The sequence below is a fragment of the Hyperolius riggenbachi genome, chromosome 3, assembly GCF_040937935.1.
Source record: "Hyperolius riggenbachi isolate aHypRig1 chromosome 3, aHypRig1.pri, whole genome shotgun sequence".
Classification (NCBI taxonomy): Eukaryota; Metazoa; Chordata; class Amphibia; order Anura; family Hyperoliidae; genus Hyperolius; species Hyperolius riggenbachi.
In genome coordinates, this window is record NC_090648.1 from 359481647 (window position 1) to 359501267 (window position 19621).

A 19621-nucleotide genomic window follows, 5' to 3' on the forward strand; every position below is an offset into this window, starting at 1 on the left:
ATTAGGCTTTTAGTGTGTGTTAATTTTGTTTAGTAATCATCTTATTTTCTATGCATATTAAAGGGAAAATAAGGGGGAAAATAGAAAAAAACTATTTCTCCAATTACATCCATTATAGCTTTACATTAAGGCTACTTTCCCACCACGACGTTGTATTTTAGGGGACGTTATGGTCGCATAATGTGCCCCTAATGCAACGCATGGTGGTGTTGAAGTTGGATGTCAGATTGAGCTGCGTTTATGCAGCTCTCAAAGCAGCCGCTCCAGGTTAGTGATAGGAAGTCCAGATCTTTTTAAGGATTCGGATCATTTGAATCGGATCATTGAAAAGATCCGGATCTTTGAACCGAATCATTTGAATCATTTTACTAGGGAAGCAGACTGGGGGTGAAATGACTAGCAGGACAGGACTTTCCCTGCACTGTACATTTTGTATGTTCCTGTTTCTTCCAGACAGACATCCACTGTGAACCGAAACTTTCATTGTGATGATCCGGATGATTCGACTCACAAAAAAGATCCGGATGAAATGAACGATTCGTTCATGATCCAGACAACACTACAGTCCCACCACGAGTCTCCACAGTGCAGTGAATATTAATTAGCCATGTGGCTGGCCACAGAGGAGGGTAGACCTCCTCCTCCAACATTACTAAGCATGTGCAAACACTCTAACGTGGCTTAGCCCAGTATAACGTACACCATGCAGCACTTTGTTTAAACTTGCTGTGTTACTATGTAACGCAATGTGTGCATTGTGAACAGCACATTGATTTTACAGTGCTGTGAGTTAGGCTGCGTTACTAGCTGCTGTAACGTGGGACTTTAACGTCCCACTGTGAAACTAGCCTAAACAGTGCTGACTATAAGTTATACCCACTAATTTTATTTGATCATCCATTCTGGTTATTGCAACATTTAGATTATGTTCCCAGCACAATGTATGGTGACAATATTGTATTTGGAAATAAAGGTGTCTTTTTTTGATTTCTCATTGTATACTATCGATTACAAGACCTTATTTTAGTTAACGTTAAATAATAGTAATATACCCTCATGGCATACAGATTTAAAAAGCCAGGTTCCTAGGGTAACAATATATGTTTTTTTCAATTATATTTTGTTACCTTGTTTTCACTTTACAAGTCTAATTTTGGTTAGAGATGTCGTGAACCTCCGATTTTCGGTTCGCAAACCCTGTTCGTGAACCTTCGCGGAAAGTTCGGTTTGCGAAAAAGTTCGCGAACCGCAATTCACTTCCATGGGGAGGCAAACTTTAAAATTTAGAAAAATTTCTACTGGTTGAAATAATGATAGAAAACATGTTTCAAGAGTCCACCCTCCCACCCTTCCACCTATTCCCTCCTCCCTCCTACCTACCGGAGGGAGGAGGGTCTCATCTGCCAGGGAATTCCAGTATTTCAAAAACCAGCTTACATACCGTGGCTGGGATTTGAACCCAGGTCTCAGTGTATGGTAGGTAGCTAACATATCCATTATACTACCAACACTACTAGCTGAAACTAGCTGAAACTAGCGGAAACTAGCTGAAACTAGCTGAAACTAGCGGAAACTAGCTGAAACTAGCTGAAACTAGCTGAAACTAGCTGAAACTAGCTGAAACTAGCTGAAACTAGCCTAGCATGTACCATTTATGCTCGAACCAAGAGAAAAATTAGACAAGACAAATAACATTTATATCACGCTTTTCTCCTGGCGGACTCAAAGCACCAGAGCTGCAGCCACTAGGGCACGCTCTATAGGCAGTAGCAGTGTTAGGAAAACTTGCCTAAGGTCTCCTACTGAATAGGTGCTGGCTTACTGAACAGACAGACAAGATTCGAACCCTGGTCTCCTGTGTCAGAGGTAGTGTTGGGCCAACAGTGTTCGCCACTGTTCGGGTTCTGCAGAACATCACCCTGTTCGGGTGATGTTCGAGTTCGGCCGAACACCTGGTGGTGTTCGGCCAAACTGTTCGGTTTCGCCCGTACGGCTCAATGCCTGGCCGAACAGGGCCCCTGTTCGGCCGAACAGGGCCCTGTTCGGCCGAATACGGCCCCCCTATGGGGTCGCAGGCATAAGGGGGGAGCATGCCCCGATCGCGGGGGGGGGGTCGGAAATTCCCCCCACCCCCTCCGCTAGCGCTCCCCCCTCTGCCCGCTTCCCCATACAAAAGTTTAAGGAAAGTAAAATAGTACCGGTGGTAGTGGCTGGCAGTGGCACTGTGAAGTGAGTGAGGAGGAGGAGTCCGGAGAGTGACGCGTTGAGGGAGGCCGGGCAGCGGGCGGTTCAGCGGTAGTACCCTTGTGGTACTTCCGCCCTTTCTCTGACCTCACGTCCTCTGCGTGATGACGCATACGAGGGTACGCGTAACGCGTATCCTCGTATGCAGAGGACGTGAGGTCAGAGAAAGGGCGGAAGTACCACAAGGGTACTACCGCTGAACCGCCCGCTGCCCGGCCTCCCTCAACGCGTCACTCTCCGGACTCCTCCTCCTGACTCACTTCACAGTGCCACTGCCAGCCACTACCACCGGTATTATTTTACTTTCCTTAAACTTTTGTATGGGGAAGCGGGCCGAGGGGGGAGCGCTAGCGGAGGGGGTGGGGGGAATTTCTGACCCCCCCCGCAATCGGGGCATGCTCCCCCCTTATGCCTGCAACCCCATAGGGCCCCCCAAAAGCGGGATGTTCGGGGAGTTCGGCCCCGAACATGCCGAAAATCGCGGCCATGTTCGGCGAACGTTCCCGAACCCGAACATCCAGGTGTTCGCCCAACACTAGTCAGAGGCAGAGCCATTAACCATTACACCATCCAGCCACTGCCTAACCACTTCTGTACCACGCTATTTTGTGCTGATCTGTGCTGCGTGGGCTCTCCAGCCCACAGCACAGATCAGGTTGCAGCCAGGCCGATCAGACTTCCCCCCTTTTTTCCCCACTAGGGGGATGTCCTGCTGGGGGGGTCTGATCGCCGCCGGCTGCTTGCGCGGGGGGGGCTCTTCAAAGCCCCCCACCGCAGCACTTCCTGGCCTCCTTCCCCTTCCCTCCCTCTCTCTCCCCCCCCCCCCCCCCCCCCCCCCGTGAGCGGCGCAGGACGGTTTTCCGTCCTGCGCCTGATGGGATAGGCTTTAGCCTATCAGATGCCGGCGATCCCCGGCCAATCAGAGGCCGGGGATTGCCGATCTCCTCTACGGCGCTGCTGCACAGCAGCGCCGTATACATGTAAACACCGCCGATCGGCTCGCAGGGTGTTCACGGAGACACCCTCCGTGAACTGACATGGAACGGCCGCTCGTATGAATGGAATGGAATACACTTCAGGATTCAGGGGCGTACATATACGCATGCAGAATCCTGAAGTGGTTAAGGATATGTAGCCAGACATGGCCTTGCCTTTTGTGTTCAACAGTTGTCAAGAGAAAAATTAGACAAGATAGCAGTGTTAGGAAGACTTGCCTAAGGTCTCCTACTGAATAGGTGCTGGCTTACTGAACAGACAGAGCTGAGATTTGAACTCTGGTCTCCTGTGTCAGAGGCAGAGCACTTAACCATTACACCTTCCAGCCACTGCTTACAGATATGTAGCCAGGCATGGCCTTGCCTTTTGTGTTCAACAGTCGTCCAAATAGAACCCCAGATATCCAGGTAGATTCATCTCTCTCTCTCTCTCTCTCTCTCTCTCTCTCTCACCAAACACTACATGAAGCCAGCCTAGCATGTACCATTTATGCTCAATCCATTTATGCTCAAAAATACAATTCCGCGGAAAGCGGTGACCATCCCTACGAGAGAGAGAGAAGGAGAGAGAGAGAGGTGAATCTACATGGATATCTGGGGTTCTCTTCAGACAACTGTTGAACACAAAAGGCAAGGACATGCCTGGCTACAAATCCTTAAGCAGTGGCTGGATGGTGTAATGGTTAAGGGCTCTGCCTCTGACACAGGAGACCAGAGTTCAAATCTCAGCTCTGTCTGTTCAGTAAGCCAGCACCTATTCAGTAGCAGACCTTAGGCAAGTCTTCCTAACACTGCTACTGCCTATAGAGCGTGCCCTAGTGGCTGCAGCTCTGGTGCTTTGAGTCCGCCAGGAGTGATATAAATAGTATTTGTCTTGTCTAATTTTTCTCTTGGTTCGCGCATAAATGGTACATGCTAGGCTAGTTTCAGCTAGTTTCACCTAGTTTCACCTAGTTTCACCTAGTAGTGTTGGTGGTATAATGGATATGTTAGTTCCCTACCATACACTGAGACCTGGGTTCAAATCCCAGCCACGGTATGTAAGCTGGTTTTTGAAATACTGGAATTCCCTGGCAGATGAGAGCCTCCTCCTTCCAGTAGGAGGGAGGAGGGAATAGGGAGAAGGGAGGAGGGAAGAGAAGCCCACAAGAGGCTAATTAAAATCTCCCTAGCAGAGTGTGTAGCAGCTGTCCCTTAACTAATTAGTATAGGCAGACGAGTGAGTCAAATGGCTCAAGGACCTTGCCTTGTATAAGGGGGGGTGGGGCTCCACCAGTGAGTGCATTCTGATTGGCAACAATGTGCCTGCTGACTGATGTAGAGGGTCAAAGTTTTGCTCAATAGAGCATTATGGGGCGAATCGAACTTCCGGGAAAGTTCGCCTTTGGCAGGCGAACGCGAATAACCGAAGTTCGCCTGGAACCGTTCGCCGGCGAACCGTTCAGCCCATCTCTAATTTTGGTACAGAATATGCAAAATGCATTTTCTTTTGATTCAGTTTGTGACTAAAAAGAATACCGGAGACATGAGCCTCAACCCTAAAACTCATTAAACTCTCTTCTACTACCTATCACGGTTAAAATTATACCACATATGTCTCTTGTAGTGTTGCTAAAACTTTCCCAAGTTTGATCGTAATTCTGAAAATGACTTTTTATGTTTTATGGGGTTTGTCCCTACCTATTTTTCATGTGACGTGGGTCACAGATTTTAGACACCAAAATGAATTGTACAACTCGTCAGTGTTAAAATGATACCACATGTGCCTTATTTAGTAACCAACTGGTGGTGCAGTCTCCACAAATACACTGGACAAATATTCATCCAGTTGTCTTTAAGTGGTTGAACTCCCAGGGGGACTCCCAGATGCCGCCATAAACCCCCTCGGGAGTCATCACCCCCTCCTACTCCTGGGGCACCGGAGGTGGGGAAGAGCTTGTTGTCCATGGATTGGACGAGGGTTCCAGGGGCGGGGGGAGGGGAAGGCTTGGCCACCCTTCTGCCCTGGAGCTCCTCCATACCATGGACCATGCGGGCTGGTATAGCTCAGGGTGCAAAGCCCTAGTTGGCCGGGGCTCTGCATTCTGGCTATCCCAGCCTGCATGGGGGACAAGGGGTTACAGAGGCTCGGGAAGGGGGACCCCACATTATTTTTTTTTTATTTCCCACACTCTGAACATAAAAAAATAAATTAAAAAATAGGAAAATAATATTTTTATCGTATCAACATATCCTACAAATTTGGTGTTTCTACCATGTAAGGGGGCTGTGCTATTAAAGAGAACCCGCGGTGGGTTGTAAGAATCCTAATAGCAGACAGAGGCTGGCTGTGCATATAATAATCACCAGCATCTGTTGCTATATATCGTCCCTCCATGGCCCCCCTGCGCTCTGCCCCCCATAAATCAAAGCTGCGCTGTCGACACGCAGCATGTCACCAGCTGACTGTTTACAATTGCCTATCAATCTCCACCGCTCCCCCGCCTCCTCCATAGCTCCGGTCCCCTCCCGCGTCCCTTCCCTCCAATCAGCACAGCGGGGCCCTAGAGGGACCATATATAGCAACAGAGGCTGGTAATTATATGCACAGCCTGCCTCTGTCTGCTATTAGGATTCTTACAACCCACCTCGGGTTCTCTTTAACTGCTAAAGTCGGCGGGTTTTGCTTAATTAACAACTGTCATTTATTACATTTAAAAGTATACTTTTTTCTGTGAAACTTTAAAATTGATTTTCTCAAAAAGTATAATGGTCTTTTCTCTCTTGTAGTCACAGTCCCCCTACCCCCCCCCCCCCACACACACACACACACACACACACACACACACACACACACACACACATACCCTGCACATTTTGTGTTTTTAGCAAGAAAGGGGGCTTAGCTATTAATTGTTAAAGTCGGCAGGCACTCACTCACCTGCCATTAAAGTCTATGAGATCTGCAGATCATCATACACACATGATTTAACTGACATTCATCTGCAGATCAGATCCACCAGGATGGATTTTCAGATCTGCAGATGATTGCTTGATCTGCAGATGAATGTCAGTTAAATCATGTGTGTATGATGATCTGCAGATCTCATAGACTATCATTGCAATTTGCAGGAATGGATTTTTGGCAGGAACAGATCTTTTGCAGATACTGATCTTTTGTGTCTGTACAGCATCTGTGTGTGCAGCATCTTGCAAAGATTTTTTTCTGATGTGGAGTTCAGCTCCATAGAAAAGACTGTGTAGAGTATGGCTCTCATACTACATGAAGGGTGGTAAGATTGGTCTGTGATCTTTCATTTTCCAAAGACTATAGTCTGATGTGTGTATGAGCCTTTAGTTCGCTTCTCTCCTTTAAACCCCAGCATTGATGCTGCATTTATTCAGAAAAAAAAAACAATTTAAAGTAACAAATAGAAAAAAAAAAAAAAAAAAAAAAAATCAGCAGATTTTCCATTTTCTGGGTCAGTGTTGCTTTAAAGGAAATCTAAAATCACGAAAGCTGCCAGATTTACTCAGCTTTTAAACAAAAATTATACATACTGGCAGTGCCTGAACTGAGTACCATATATACTCGCATACAAAGCCGAATTTTTGACCCCCAAAAAGGGGGCCAAAAGTTGGGGGGTCGGCTTGTATGCGAGTCATGTTGGTCAGCGGGTCCCCCCCTCCGCTGGTCCGCGGGTCCCCCGCTCCCCCCATGGCTGCCGCCGCTGCTATTACCTGCCCGCATCTTCTATTCCCCTCTCCGTGCTTGTAAACATTCACAGCAGCACGCCCGGCGCTGCTACTGTGACGAGGCAGGAGGCAGGAAAGAGCGCGGCTTCCTGTTACTTTGGGAAAAGCACTTTCCTGGCTCGCCGCTCGTCACAGTAGCAGCGCCAGGCGCGCTGCTGTGAATGTTTACAAGCACGGAGAGGGGAATAGAAGATGCGTGCAGGTAATAGCAGCGGCGGTGGGGGTGGGGGCGACTATACTACCTACACTAGGTAGCTATACTGAGCGCTATACTGAGCACTGTACTAGCTAAACTGGGGCACTTTACTAGCGATACTGAGCGCTATACTGAGAACTGTACTGGCTAAACTGGGGCACTTTACTAGTTATACTGGGCAGTATACTAGCTATACTGGGCACTATACTAGCTATACTGGGCACTATACTAGCTATACTGGGCACTATACCTAGCTATACTGGGCACTATACTAGCTATACTGGGCACTATACTAGCTATACTGGGCACTATACTAGCTATACTGGGCACTATACTAGCTATACTGGGCACTATACTAGCTATACTGGGCACTATACTAGCTATACTGAGCACTATACTAGCTAAACTGAGCACTATACTAGCTAAACTGAGCACTATACTAGCTAAACTGAGCACTATACTAGCTAAACTGAGCACTATACTAGCTAAACTGGGGCACTTTACTAGCTATACTGAGCACTATACTAGCTATACTGGGGCACTACCTACCCATACTGGGCACTTTACTATCTATACTAGGACACACTAGGGTAATAAGGCGGCCAGCATTTCCTACCCCCGGCTTATATGGGGGTCAATCATTTTCCCTTGGTTTTTCAGGTACAAGTTGGGGGGTCGGCTTATATGCAAGTATATACGGTAATTGGCTTATGTGCAATTATCTCTTAGACCTCGGAGATAATTTTTCCATCTTCTATTCAAAATAACCTTTTAGCACTTTGCAACTTAAAAAGTACCAATAAGTAGGTGAAAATTATTTTAACCTCCCTGGCGGTATGATATGTGCGGCTGCGGGAGGGTTTTAATGATTTGTACACTGTGTTCTATTTCCTGACGAAGCTCTTGTTTTATAGGGTGAAACTAGTCCTAGTCGAATGACACTAGCACTGTAAATTGTATATACTGTATCACCCATTTCTACCCCAGCTCTATACCTTCTGTGAAGGCATTTTTTCATGGCTATAATACTACTATGTAGGAGCATACAAGTCTCTCTGTGATTGATGGCAGTCTCACACTTAGCCTCCACCACAGTTATGTTACCATACTCCTATTTTTCCATGTGCTTTTGCAATCACTTTTAACATTACTCTGCCGTGGTGGGACTAGCTACACCCCAGTATCCTCTGACTGATTGCCAGCACTGGGGGGGGGGGGGGATTAGCAAAGACCTCGCACCTTACAGCAACGTACTTTTATTTCTTTCTTGCATATATATGTGTATCAGTACTAAAGTGAGACTGGCAGTTATGAATCTTGTGTCAAGTCTCTCCCCATACTTGTATATATGTTATTTGGAGACCTGTTGATCACTGGTTTACAAGACCACAATTCAGCTGATTGACCAGTGACTCCTTATGTCACTTATTTTGTACATATAGGTTAGGTCCTTTGTTGGGACATAGTTTGTGAAAAAATATTACCTGCACTCCCAGTCGGTTTGTTTATGCAACTTAAAAAGTACCAATAAGTAGGTGAAAATTATTTTAACCTCCCTGGCGGTATGATATGTGCGGCTGCGCGGCCGTGGGAGGTTTTTTTTCACCTTTCTTTTTTAGCGCTAGCTACATGCTTTCCCCCTCCCTGCGGCATCCCCCCGTACTAACCGATCACCCCGGTGCCGCTTGCCCATAAGTAAATCCCGTTCTGAACGAGATTTCCTTGAGGGCACTTCCCCCCCATCGCCATGGCGATGAACGGAGTGACATAATCAACGTCGCCGACGTCGTGACGTCACAAGGAATCCCGATCCACCCCATAGCGCAGCCTGGTGGCGATTGACCAGGCTGCGCAAGGGGCATGCGGGGTGGGGGCCCTGTATCGTGTCGGGTAGCGGCGCATCGGCAGTGGCGATAAGACCAAACACGCAGCTAGCAAAGTGCTAGCTGCATGTTTGAAAAAAAAATTATGCAAATCGGCCCAGCAGGGCCTGAGGAATTCTCTGCGGCGGCTTACCCCGTGTCCAGCACGGGGTTACCGCTAAGGAGGTTAAGCACTTTTTTGCTTGTTGGTGGCTTAAAGAGAGTCTGAAGCCTAATAAAATACTTTTTTACCTTCTACTTATGTTAAGCAATATTAGCAGTGCTGAAATGCTGCATTCCCATAGCAGAACAAGGGCTTTATAACCCCCAAATCCCGGGGGGAAATCCAACGACTTTCCAGGTCGTGGATTTTGCTGCCCGGGGAGGCAGAGCTTTGTGCTGTAGCTCTGCCTCTACTGGAGTCAATCTCCATGCGGATCTCCGCCTCTTCCCTCCCCTCTCTGTGAAAAAAAAATTGATAGGGGCGGGGAGAGGCAGCGATCAGCGGAGATGGACTCCAGTAGAGGAAGTGTTCCCTAATTTTTGCCTATGGGATTTGGGTTGTATAAAGCCCTTGTTTTGCCGCGGGAATGCGGCGTTTAAGCACTGCTGATATTGCCACACATAAGTAGCAGGTAAAAAAGTATTTTATAAAGTAGGGATAACAAAAATTGCACCCTGCAGAAAGAAAACACAGAGACAACAGGAGCCCAAATGGTGCAGTACCAGAAGTATGTAATATATGCGGATGAATTATACTCACAAAGATGGGTTGCAGAAGGGCAACCGACCACTACAAGCAGGTGGAGATGTATAACCCCGACTCCACTCGGGTGACCAGACGGAGCTGGTGATGGTCGCACTCTTGATAAAAAGCAAACCTAAAATGACCTAAATTGGTCAAAGAGGGTTGGATCCCCCTCCAAAAGGAGGGTGAAGACACAGGATAAAAGGGGAAAGAGGTGCCCAGAGAAGATAAAATGTGTTAAAATAACAAATGAAAAAAGTGAGGTGGCTTACCTCAATGAAGACAAATTAACGTATTAATAGAATTTTATTGCACTGGCAACGTGTTTCGTGGGTGCATACCCACTTCCTCAGGCCAAATAGCAGTGCCCAATAGTGCTTGTAGCCACAAATAAGGCGCCTTATTTGTCACTACAAGTACTATTAGGCACTGCTATTTGGCCTGAGGAAGTGGGTATGCACCCACGAAACACGTTGTCAGTGCAATGAAATTCTATTAATATGTGAATTTGTCATCATTGAGGTAAGCCACCTCACTTTTCATTTTTTTGTTTCTTAACGCATTTTATCTTCTCTGGGCACCTCTTTCCCCTTTATCCTACAGAAGCCAAAATGACCAAAATGACAAATTTGCAATTCATTTTTCTTTTTCTTGACAGCAGTAAAGAGCAGCATCCATATCCATGTTGCCCCATGCTTCCTTTTAGGTACTCCTAAGTTACATAACTTGAAGTTCATTATGTATCCATGTCATGATTTGAACTATAAATACTGACTGGAAAGCACTCTGCATAGACCCTTGAGTAGTGAGCTCAGAGAAGTCATGCACATCATAACACCAGCATCAGTGGTGGGCCGAAATTCACAATTACGCATCATAATGGTAATGTTAAATTTCAGAGAAAATCGTAATTTCGTATGTAAAAGTATTTAACAATTTTGTGAAATTTCGCATAATTTTATGCCAACTTTAGAGGTTAACCAGTTCACCCCCAAGGGTTTTTATCCTAACGGACCAGAGCAATTTTCAGTTGTCAGTAGAGTTGGGCCGAACCTCCGATTTTAGGTTCGCGAACTTTCGCGGAAGGTTCGGTTCGCGTTAAAGTTCGCGAACCGCAATAGACTTCAATGGGCATGCGAACTTTGACAAAAAAAAAAAATTATGCTGGCCACAAAAGTGATGGAAAAGATGTTTCAAGGGGCCTAACACCTGGAGGGGGGCATGGCGGAGTGGGATACACGCCAAAAGTCCCCGGGAAAAATCTGGATTTGACGCAAAGCAGCGTTTTAAGGGCAGAAATCATATTGAATGCTAAATGACAGGCCTAAAGTGCTTTAAAACATCTTGCATGTGTATACATCAATCAGGTAGTGTAATTAAGGTACTGCTTCACACTGACACACCAAACTGTTCACTGAACAGAACAGGTATACAGTGGCGGGTTCACTGAACAGAACAGGTATGCAGTGGCGGGTTCACTGAACAGAACAGGTATGCAGTGGCGGGTTCACTGAACAGAACAGGTATGCAGTGGCGGGTTCACTGAACAGAACAGGTATGCAGTGGCGGGTTCACTGAACAGAACAGGTATGCAGTGGCGGGTTCACTGAACAGAACAGGTATGCAGTGGCGGGTTCACTGAACAGTACAGGTATGCAGTGGCAGGTTCACTGAACAGGTATGCAGTGGTGGGTTCACAGTACAGGTATGCAGTGGTGGGTTCACAGAACAGGTATGCAGTGGTGGGTTCACAGAACAGGTATGCAGTGGTGGGTTCACAGAACAGGTATGCAGTGGTGGGTTCACAGAACAGGTATGCAGTGGTGGGTTCACAGAACAGGTATGCAGTGGTGGGTTCACAGTACAGGTATGCAGTGGTGGGTTCACAGTACAGGTATGCAGTGGTGGGTTCACAGAACAGGTATGCAGTGGTGGGTTCACAGAACAGGTATGCAGTGGTGGGTTCACAGAACAGGTATGCAGTGGTGGGTTCACAGAACAGGTATGCAGTGGTAGGTTCACAGAACAGGTATGCAGTGGTGGGTTCACAGAACAGGTATGCAGGGGTGGGTTCACAGAACAGGTATGCAGTGGTGGGTTCACAGAACAGGTATGCAGTGGTGGGTTCACAGAACAGGTATGCAGTGGTGGGTTCACAGAACAGGTATGCAGTGGTGGGTTCACAGAACAGGTATGCAGTGGTGGGTTCACAGAACAGGTATGCAGTCAGGGACAAGCTAAGCCTAACTAATCTTTCCCTATGAGAGACAGTGCAGCAGCTCGCCCTACTCTCACTAATGCAGGCAGGCAGTGGCACGCGAGTGACCGTAATGGCCGCTGCTGCCTGCCTTATATAAGGGGGGTGGCGCTCCAGGGGCTAGTGTAGCCTAATTGGCTACACTGGGCCTGCTGACTGTGATGTAGAGGGTCAAAGTTGACCCTCATGGTGCATTATGGGGCGAACCGAACTTCCGCAAAAGTTCGCCTGCGGGACGCGAACGCGAACCACGGAAGTTCGCATGGAACCGTTCGCAGGCGAACCGTTCGGCCCAACTCTAGTTGTCAGTGCTCCTCCCTTTTATTCCCTAATAACTTTATTACTACTTATCACAAGAAAATGATCTATACCTCGTTTTTTTCGCCACCAATTAGGCTTTCTGTGGATAGTACATTTTGCTAAGAATTTTTTCATTCTAAATGAGTTTTAATGGGAAAAACAGAAAAAAAAAAAAGAAAAAAAATCATTATTTCTCAGTTTTCAGCCATTATAGTTTTAAAATTAAACATTCTCCTGTGGATAAAAAACAAACACCTTTTATTTGCCCAGCTGTTAATTAAATTTTATTTTATTAAATTATTAAATTATTTAAACAGTTTACATTATGTCCCTATCACAATGTATGGCAACAGTATATTATTTTGAAATATAAGTGTTATTTTTCTGTTCTGTTTTTTTTGTTCTGGCCATAATTACAAGCCCCTATGTAATAAATTAAAATTAATTTTCCCCCATAAAATATAGATTAAAAAAGCTGAGCCCCAAGGGCAACTTTTTTTTTTTAAGCTGATTTTTTTTTTGGGGGGGGGGGGGTTGGAAGTGTAATTTTATTAATGAAGTGTATGTACTTGAAAATGTATGTATTTCGTGGATGTAATATACTTTTTGGCCACAAGATGGCGCTAGTGAACACTCGTTATAGGAAGTGTTCACTTTTTTTTTTTTTTACTACACACTTTGTTTAATTGTTACATTTCCTGTTTATGTGAATGGACGTAGCCGCTGTTCGCGGTCACGTCCATTCACTCCAGGCACTGCGATTGGGTAGAGGACCGTTCCGTCTTCTTCCCCAATCACCCAGCACAGGATCCCGACGGAAACAGCGGCGGTAGCGGCGTGCACACGGCGATAGCAGCGACGGGAATGCGTGACGTATTAAAACGTCATGTTGCCGTTAATAGAGGTAAGCATGACGTTTTAATACGTTAGGATGGCGGTAAATGGTTAATAGCAAAGCTTCCATACATGCTATTGCTCAATTTTCAAAAAGACTGTAGTTTTTGAGAAACTCAATTTTAAAAATGCAAAGAAAAATGGTTTTTAAATGGTCATTTTTCTAAGTTTAAAAATTTTTTACTTGCATTTTTAAAATCCAGTTTCTCATAAACTATAAGGTCTTTTTGCAATTTTTTTTGCCTTGTACCCACTATTCTCCTCAACATATGTAGCAATTTTGGTGTTAGCATGTATGGGGGTTTTGCTATTCATTGCTAAAGTCGGTAAAAAGTTACGCAAAATTTCACAAAATGTTATGTGAAATTACGAATGACTACATGAAATCAACTGAATCTGCAAATCGTAATTACGTATAAATGTAATTGCAAAAATGTACGTGAAATTTAGCAAAATCATAATTTGTTGACTACGATTATCACTAAGCAGCATAGTAAGCAGAGAGTTGTTGGCAACTTCAAGGTCAATAAAGATTGATTATGGTCCATGCACAAGACAGTAGCCATGGTGGGTGAAACAGAAAATTGCAGTAGTCCTAACATGCAAGAACATACTACGGCTGGGTTGACAGCGAGCATTGCATTCCCTGGAAGGCCTAGTGCACACCAGAGCGGTTCTGCTGCGGTTTGCGATCCGCTTGAGGGTGCGGATCCGCTAGGGCAATGTATTCCAATGGGCTGGTGCACACCAGAGCGGGAGGCGTTTTGCAGAAACGCATACTCCCGGGCTGCTGCAGATTTTGGATGGCGGATGCGTTTCTGCCTCAATGTTAAGTATAGAAAAAATGCAAACCGCTCTGAAAAACGGCACTTCAGAGCGGTTTGCGAGGCGTTTTTTGTTACAGTAGCTGTTCAGTAACAGCTTTACTGTAACAATACATGAAATCTACTACACCAAAAACGCTTCACAAAACCGCTAAATGCTAGCTGAAACGCTACAGAAAAAGAACAAAAAGCGTTTCAAAATCTGCTAGCATTTTGCGGATCTGCTAGCGGTTTTTGGTGTGCACCAGGCCTAAGAGCAGGAAAGCAACAGAATGTAAAGCAGCGCCATACATTATCTGTGTGTTGTGTCCCATGCATTGCAGTGTGAAAAGCCACGTTACAATACGTCCGTTACACCCCACCACTGTGAAGGTAGCCTTGAAGGAAACCTGTAGATCCAAATAATACATAGGATGACATTTTTATTACCTTTAAAAACAAATACATTTCTATTGATATTAGCAGTGTCTGAGACACACATCTGCAACAAACACACAGGCAACAAAGTAAGTCTTAAGTCAGAACACTTGACCTACTTGCTTGTTGTAATTCATGGACTGAAAGAATGGGTAGGCTAGTACTCATATTTAAGTGCTCAAACTTTTGAGGATCCAGGGGTACTCTAGGGACAATTAGTTCTTTATCATACACTAGGCCTAAGGCCCATTTTAAAATGGGCACTAGGCTCTTTCTGAATTAACCGTGCACGAGCGCATGGCCGTACTCCACGCCGCGCACACCAACGGCTGCCCGCCCCCTGTCCCCGTCGTCCTCCTGTCGGCTACACATACACAGTAGCCAGAAAACACGCACGGAGGATGACGCAGGGACAGTTAGGAATTATTATTATATAGAATGCAATTACTTTCAATTTACACCTTGCTTTAGACCCCATCCATTAACTATACCGACAATCATAGCAGTCTAATGTTATTACCTTTACTCCAGAGCAGCGCTCCAACCATAAATTCACTGTATAAGACTGTAACCACCACCAGGAACACCCCAAAGGATCCACACTCACCAAATCTGGTGGGCCAGTGATTATAGTGGCCTTAGGTCGCCTTTGGGGTACTTGCCAGGCTCCCCGCACCTTATGGCTATTGCCAATCGAACAGACTCTCTTGTCTCCTTCTTGGGTCACACATTTACCTCAATATAAACAAATACTCTCATTGCGCAGATATCTCTTACAAACAGACGGTTTATTAAAAAGTTCCACTCACATGTGCCAAGCAGTTGGTAAGCCTGTGGAGTATGGGACCGGGCTCCACCCTGTGCGGCCTCCTGGGCTGACCGCCGTTCAGATGTTTACACTGGGTTTCTGCTCGTCCCTCCACGCCACCGCATCCACCGCTCCCACGTGTGTTACTTCCGCATGTGGCTCCTCCCGATTGATTTCGTCATCAAATGACTCATTCAGGGGATGGAGCCACCATGCGGAGATCGCGTTTGTATACGCCTTGGCTCCGCCCCGTTCGCATACGTCAGCCACCTACTTGCCTTGACGCTCAAGCTCTCTTCCCCATCTACTGCATCACGCGCCTCTGCGCCGGCCTGGTTCAGCCCCCTGCGCCTTATTATGCGCTCCAGGGCCGCCCCAAGCACGTCACACGCCTCTACGCCGGCGTCCCTCTACGTCCTAGCGTTCCATTATGCGTTCCAGAGCCCAGGAAGCCAGTATTAGCTAAACTTTTATTAAAATACACTCTAAAACCATCGGCCAGAGTACCTTAGAAAGCTATACTATATCACCTCACTGTATTTTATCATTAGTTATGTTTACATCATCCTTTTTATTATGAATAACATGTTCTATTAAAATTGTATTTTGTACTGTCTGTCGCATTAATATTCCTATTGGAGCATCCACTCACTTCACAGGCTTTTACAAAAGAAATACAAGGGAATCAAACAATATGTACAACTCCTCATTATAAGTATACAACCCTGTCTCTCACTGGACACCAAAGCTTGCATACTACAATAGTCCACACATATTGCCCCTCTTACTGTCACCATATTTTCAAACTTACAATGTCTCCTAGTGGTGCCTAGTGATGTTATCTACCTCCCCACATCTTATCTTATGCATTTCCAAACCCACCTTACAGACATCAACTAACAGTTCCCATCACTATATATTATCTTCATATTATTCCATCACACTCATATTCCCTATTGTCACTAATCATGGTAATAATACACAGCCTAACTGTCATCGATGAAGCAATTAAGGTCTACCTCCACATTCAAACCCTTTGGTTGCATTGTCTCCACCTGAAAGATCCATTCTGTCTCTTTTCTAGAGGTTAATCTGATTGTATTACCCCCCCCCCCCCCCCTCCATGGTATACTTACCTTTTCAAAAGCACAGAAATTCAGTCCACTTGGATCTTTATCATGTGCCCTCCTAAAGTGCTCAGAGACACTATGTCCTCTAACTCCCTTCCTTATGTTCCTAATGTGTTCTGCTATACGTTCTGTCAGCTCTCTTTTTGTGTGGCCTATATATTGCTTCCCACATTCACACCACAAAAGATACACCACCCCCTTAGTGTGGCATGTTATGTTCTGATTAATTTTGAAAGTTCTTCCATTATGGAACGATACAAAGCAATCTGTCCTAATACCCTTGGCTCCCCTACAAGAAAAACATCCCCCACAAGGAAAAAATCCTTTTCTCTGCCATGGTGCCAGTCTTACTGGCTCTGGGGGGTTTACGCAGCTAGGGGCCAATATGTTCTTTAAATTATTGGCTCTTCTATAGATCATTCTAGGTTTTTCCAGTAACAGGGAGGGGGCTGAGGTACAAAAATATCAAACTGCATTTGTTACGGATTTCAGTAGTCAACATAAAAACTTGGAAAGGATCATAAAGAGACATTGGGGGATTCTGTTGGAAGATCCCACTTTGAAGAACCTGTTACCTTAATTGCTTCATCGATGACAGTTAGGCTGTGTATTATTACCATGGTTAATGACAATAGGGAATATGAGTGTGATGGAATAATATGAAGATAATATATAGTGATGGGAACTGTTAGTTGATGTCTGTAAGGTGGGTTTGGAAATGCATAAGATAAGATGTGGGGAGGTAGATAACATCACTAGGCACCACTAGGAGACATTGGAAGTTTGAAAATATGGTGACAGTAAGAGGGGCAATATGTGTGGACTATTGTAGTATGCAAGCTTTGGTGTCCAGTGAGAGACAGGGTTGTATACTTATAATGAGGAGTTGTACATATTGTTTGATTCCCTTGTATTTCTTTTGTAAAAGCCTGTGGAGTAAGTGGATGCTCCAATAGGAATATTAATGCGACAGATAATACAAAATACAATTTTAATAGAACAGGTTATTCATAATAAAAAGGATGATGTAAACATAACTAATGATAAAATACAGTGAGGTGATATAGTATAGCTTTCTAAGGTACTCTGGCCGATGGTTTTAGAGTGTATTTTAATAAAATTTTAGCTAATACTGGCTTCCTGGGCTCCGGAACGCATAATGGAACGCTAGGACGTAGAGGGACGCCGGCGTAGAGGCGTGTGATGTGCTTGGGGCGGCCCTGGAGCGCATAGTGAGGCGCAGGGGGCTGAACCAGGCCGGCGCAGAGGCGCGTGATGCTGTAGATGGGGAAGAGAGCTTGAGCGTCAAGGCAAGTAGGTGGCTGACGTATGCGAACGGGGCGGAGCCAAGGCGTATACAAACGCGATCTCCGCATGGTGGCTCCATCCCCTGAATGAGTCATTTGATGACGAAATCGATCGGGAGGAGCCACATGCGGAAGTAACACACGTGGGAGCGGTGGATGCGGTGGCGTGGAGGGACGAGCAGAAACCCAGTCTAAACATCTGAACGGTGGTCAGCCCGGGAGGCCGCACAGGGTGGAGCCCGTTCCCATACTCCACAGGCTTACCAACTGCTTGGCACATGTGAGTGGAACCTTTTAATAAACCGTCTGTTTTTAAGATATATCTGCGCAATGAGAGTTTTTGTTTATATTGAGGTAAATAAGTGACCCAAGAAGGAGTCTGTTCGATTGGCAATAGCCATAAGGTGCGGGGAGCCTGGCAAGTACCCCAAAGGCAATCTAAGGCCACTATAATCACTGGCCCCCCAGATTTGGTGAGTGTGGATCCTTTGGGGGGTTCCTGGTGGTAGTTACAGTCTTATACAGTGAATTTATGGTTGGAGCGCTGCTCTGGAGTAAAGATAATATTTGAAAGAGAAGGATTGACTCAAGCCTTTTTTACAGAAGTGCACCCCTAAGACTGTGGACTGTGGGAATTTTTCCCTTACAGATTAATTTGATTGGAATAGAGCTTTTTGGGCAGGACAGCATATGTGATATAAATCAAATTGATTGTATTAAATATTTTATCATATTGATTAACTGAATACATCCAAATCATATTGATCATATTAATTGTAGTATTTATAACATCTGAGCGCTGTATAATCTGTGTTGGAGTCTAATGTTATACTCTAAACAGTGCTGCTAACTTTTTTGTAGAAACTCACGGTCAGCCACCTGCAAATAAGTAGCACACAGTGGATCTGTCTGTTTTACCTATTACAGAATGAAGACCTCACACACAAGCCACTCTGCACATCCAGGTTCACAATATATTCAAGCCTTGTCATTTAAAAATGAGCACCGAGTATCCGGTATAATGATGAAGGCCATGCTATATCCTTGTTTTAAAGCAACGGTGATGCAAAAATGCAAACGTGTACAATTAAAGCTTATGTAATGGGATAGTAAATATTAAATAAGATAAATTAATTGAAAGATAAGCTTGCATTCATGGTTACAGTAAAACACACAGAGTTGAGAATTCAAATTCTGGTTTATCAAGACTACTATAATTGGTGATAGCATTGGTAAATCATGATATTAATGACATTAATGGCCTCCATTTGTTGTTAGTGCCAATTCACACAAGAGTGCAAATAAGTATTGTAATATTGGTGTGCTTTTCCACTGGGCACTGTGATAACTGGCACCGACATCTGCAGTGACCTTCACACTTTGCAGTATATAAAAAGGGTTCCTCCTGTACAGTATTTCATCGATCTCAGTTCTATCTGTAGTGTGAACCCTTCACTAACCATCAGAATGAAAATCGCTGCCGTCTTCCTGTTGGCTGCCCTGTGCAGTACATATGGTAAGTATTTCTTCTGAATTAAGAACCTACATTAATCTATTCATCATTAACTGTGATAGAAATAGCATTGATAAACACACCTGTCTGTGAAATAGAAAATCATACAATTATTTGACACAGCTAGGGTCATATTATTAAAAACTAGCAAAGCCCAATAACTGATACTTGCCATAGCTGTTTGTTGGGCTGTTTGGCTAACTTGTTATGAAAAAAGCTGAAAATGTCAGCTGGTAAAAGACGGACAATTCAAGTTAAATATGTTCAAATTCCCTCATTTTCATTTCCAGCTATATCTATGTAAAAACAAAAGGCCTGGCTTTCAGGCTGGAGATAATTAAAAATCGTATGAAGTTCTGCAAAATTCTCCTGGTTTTTGGAAAGCTTAGGA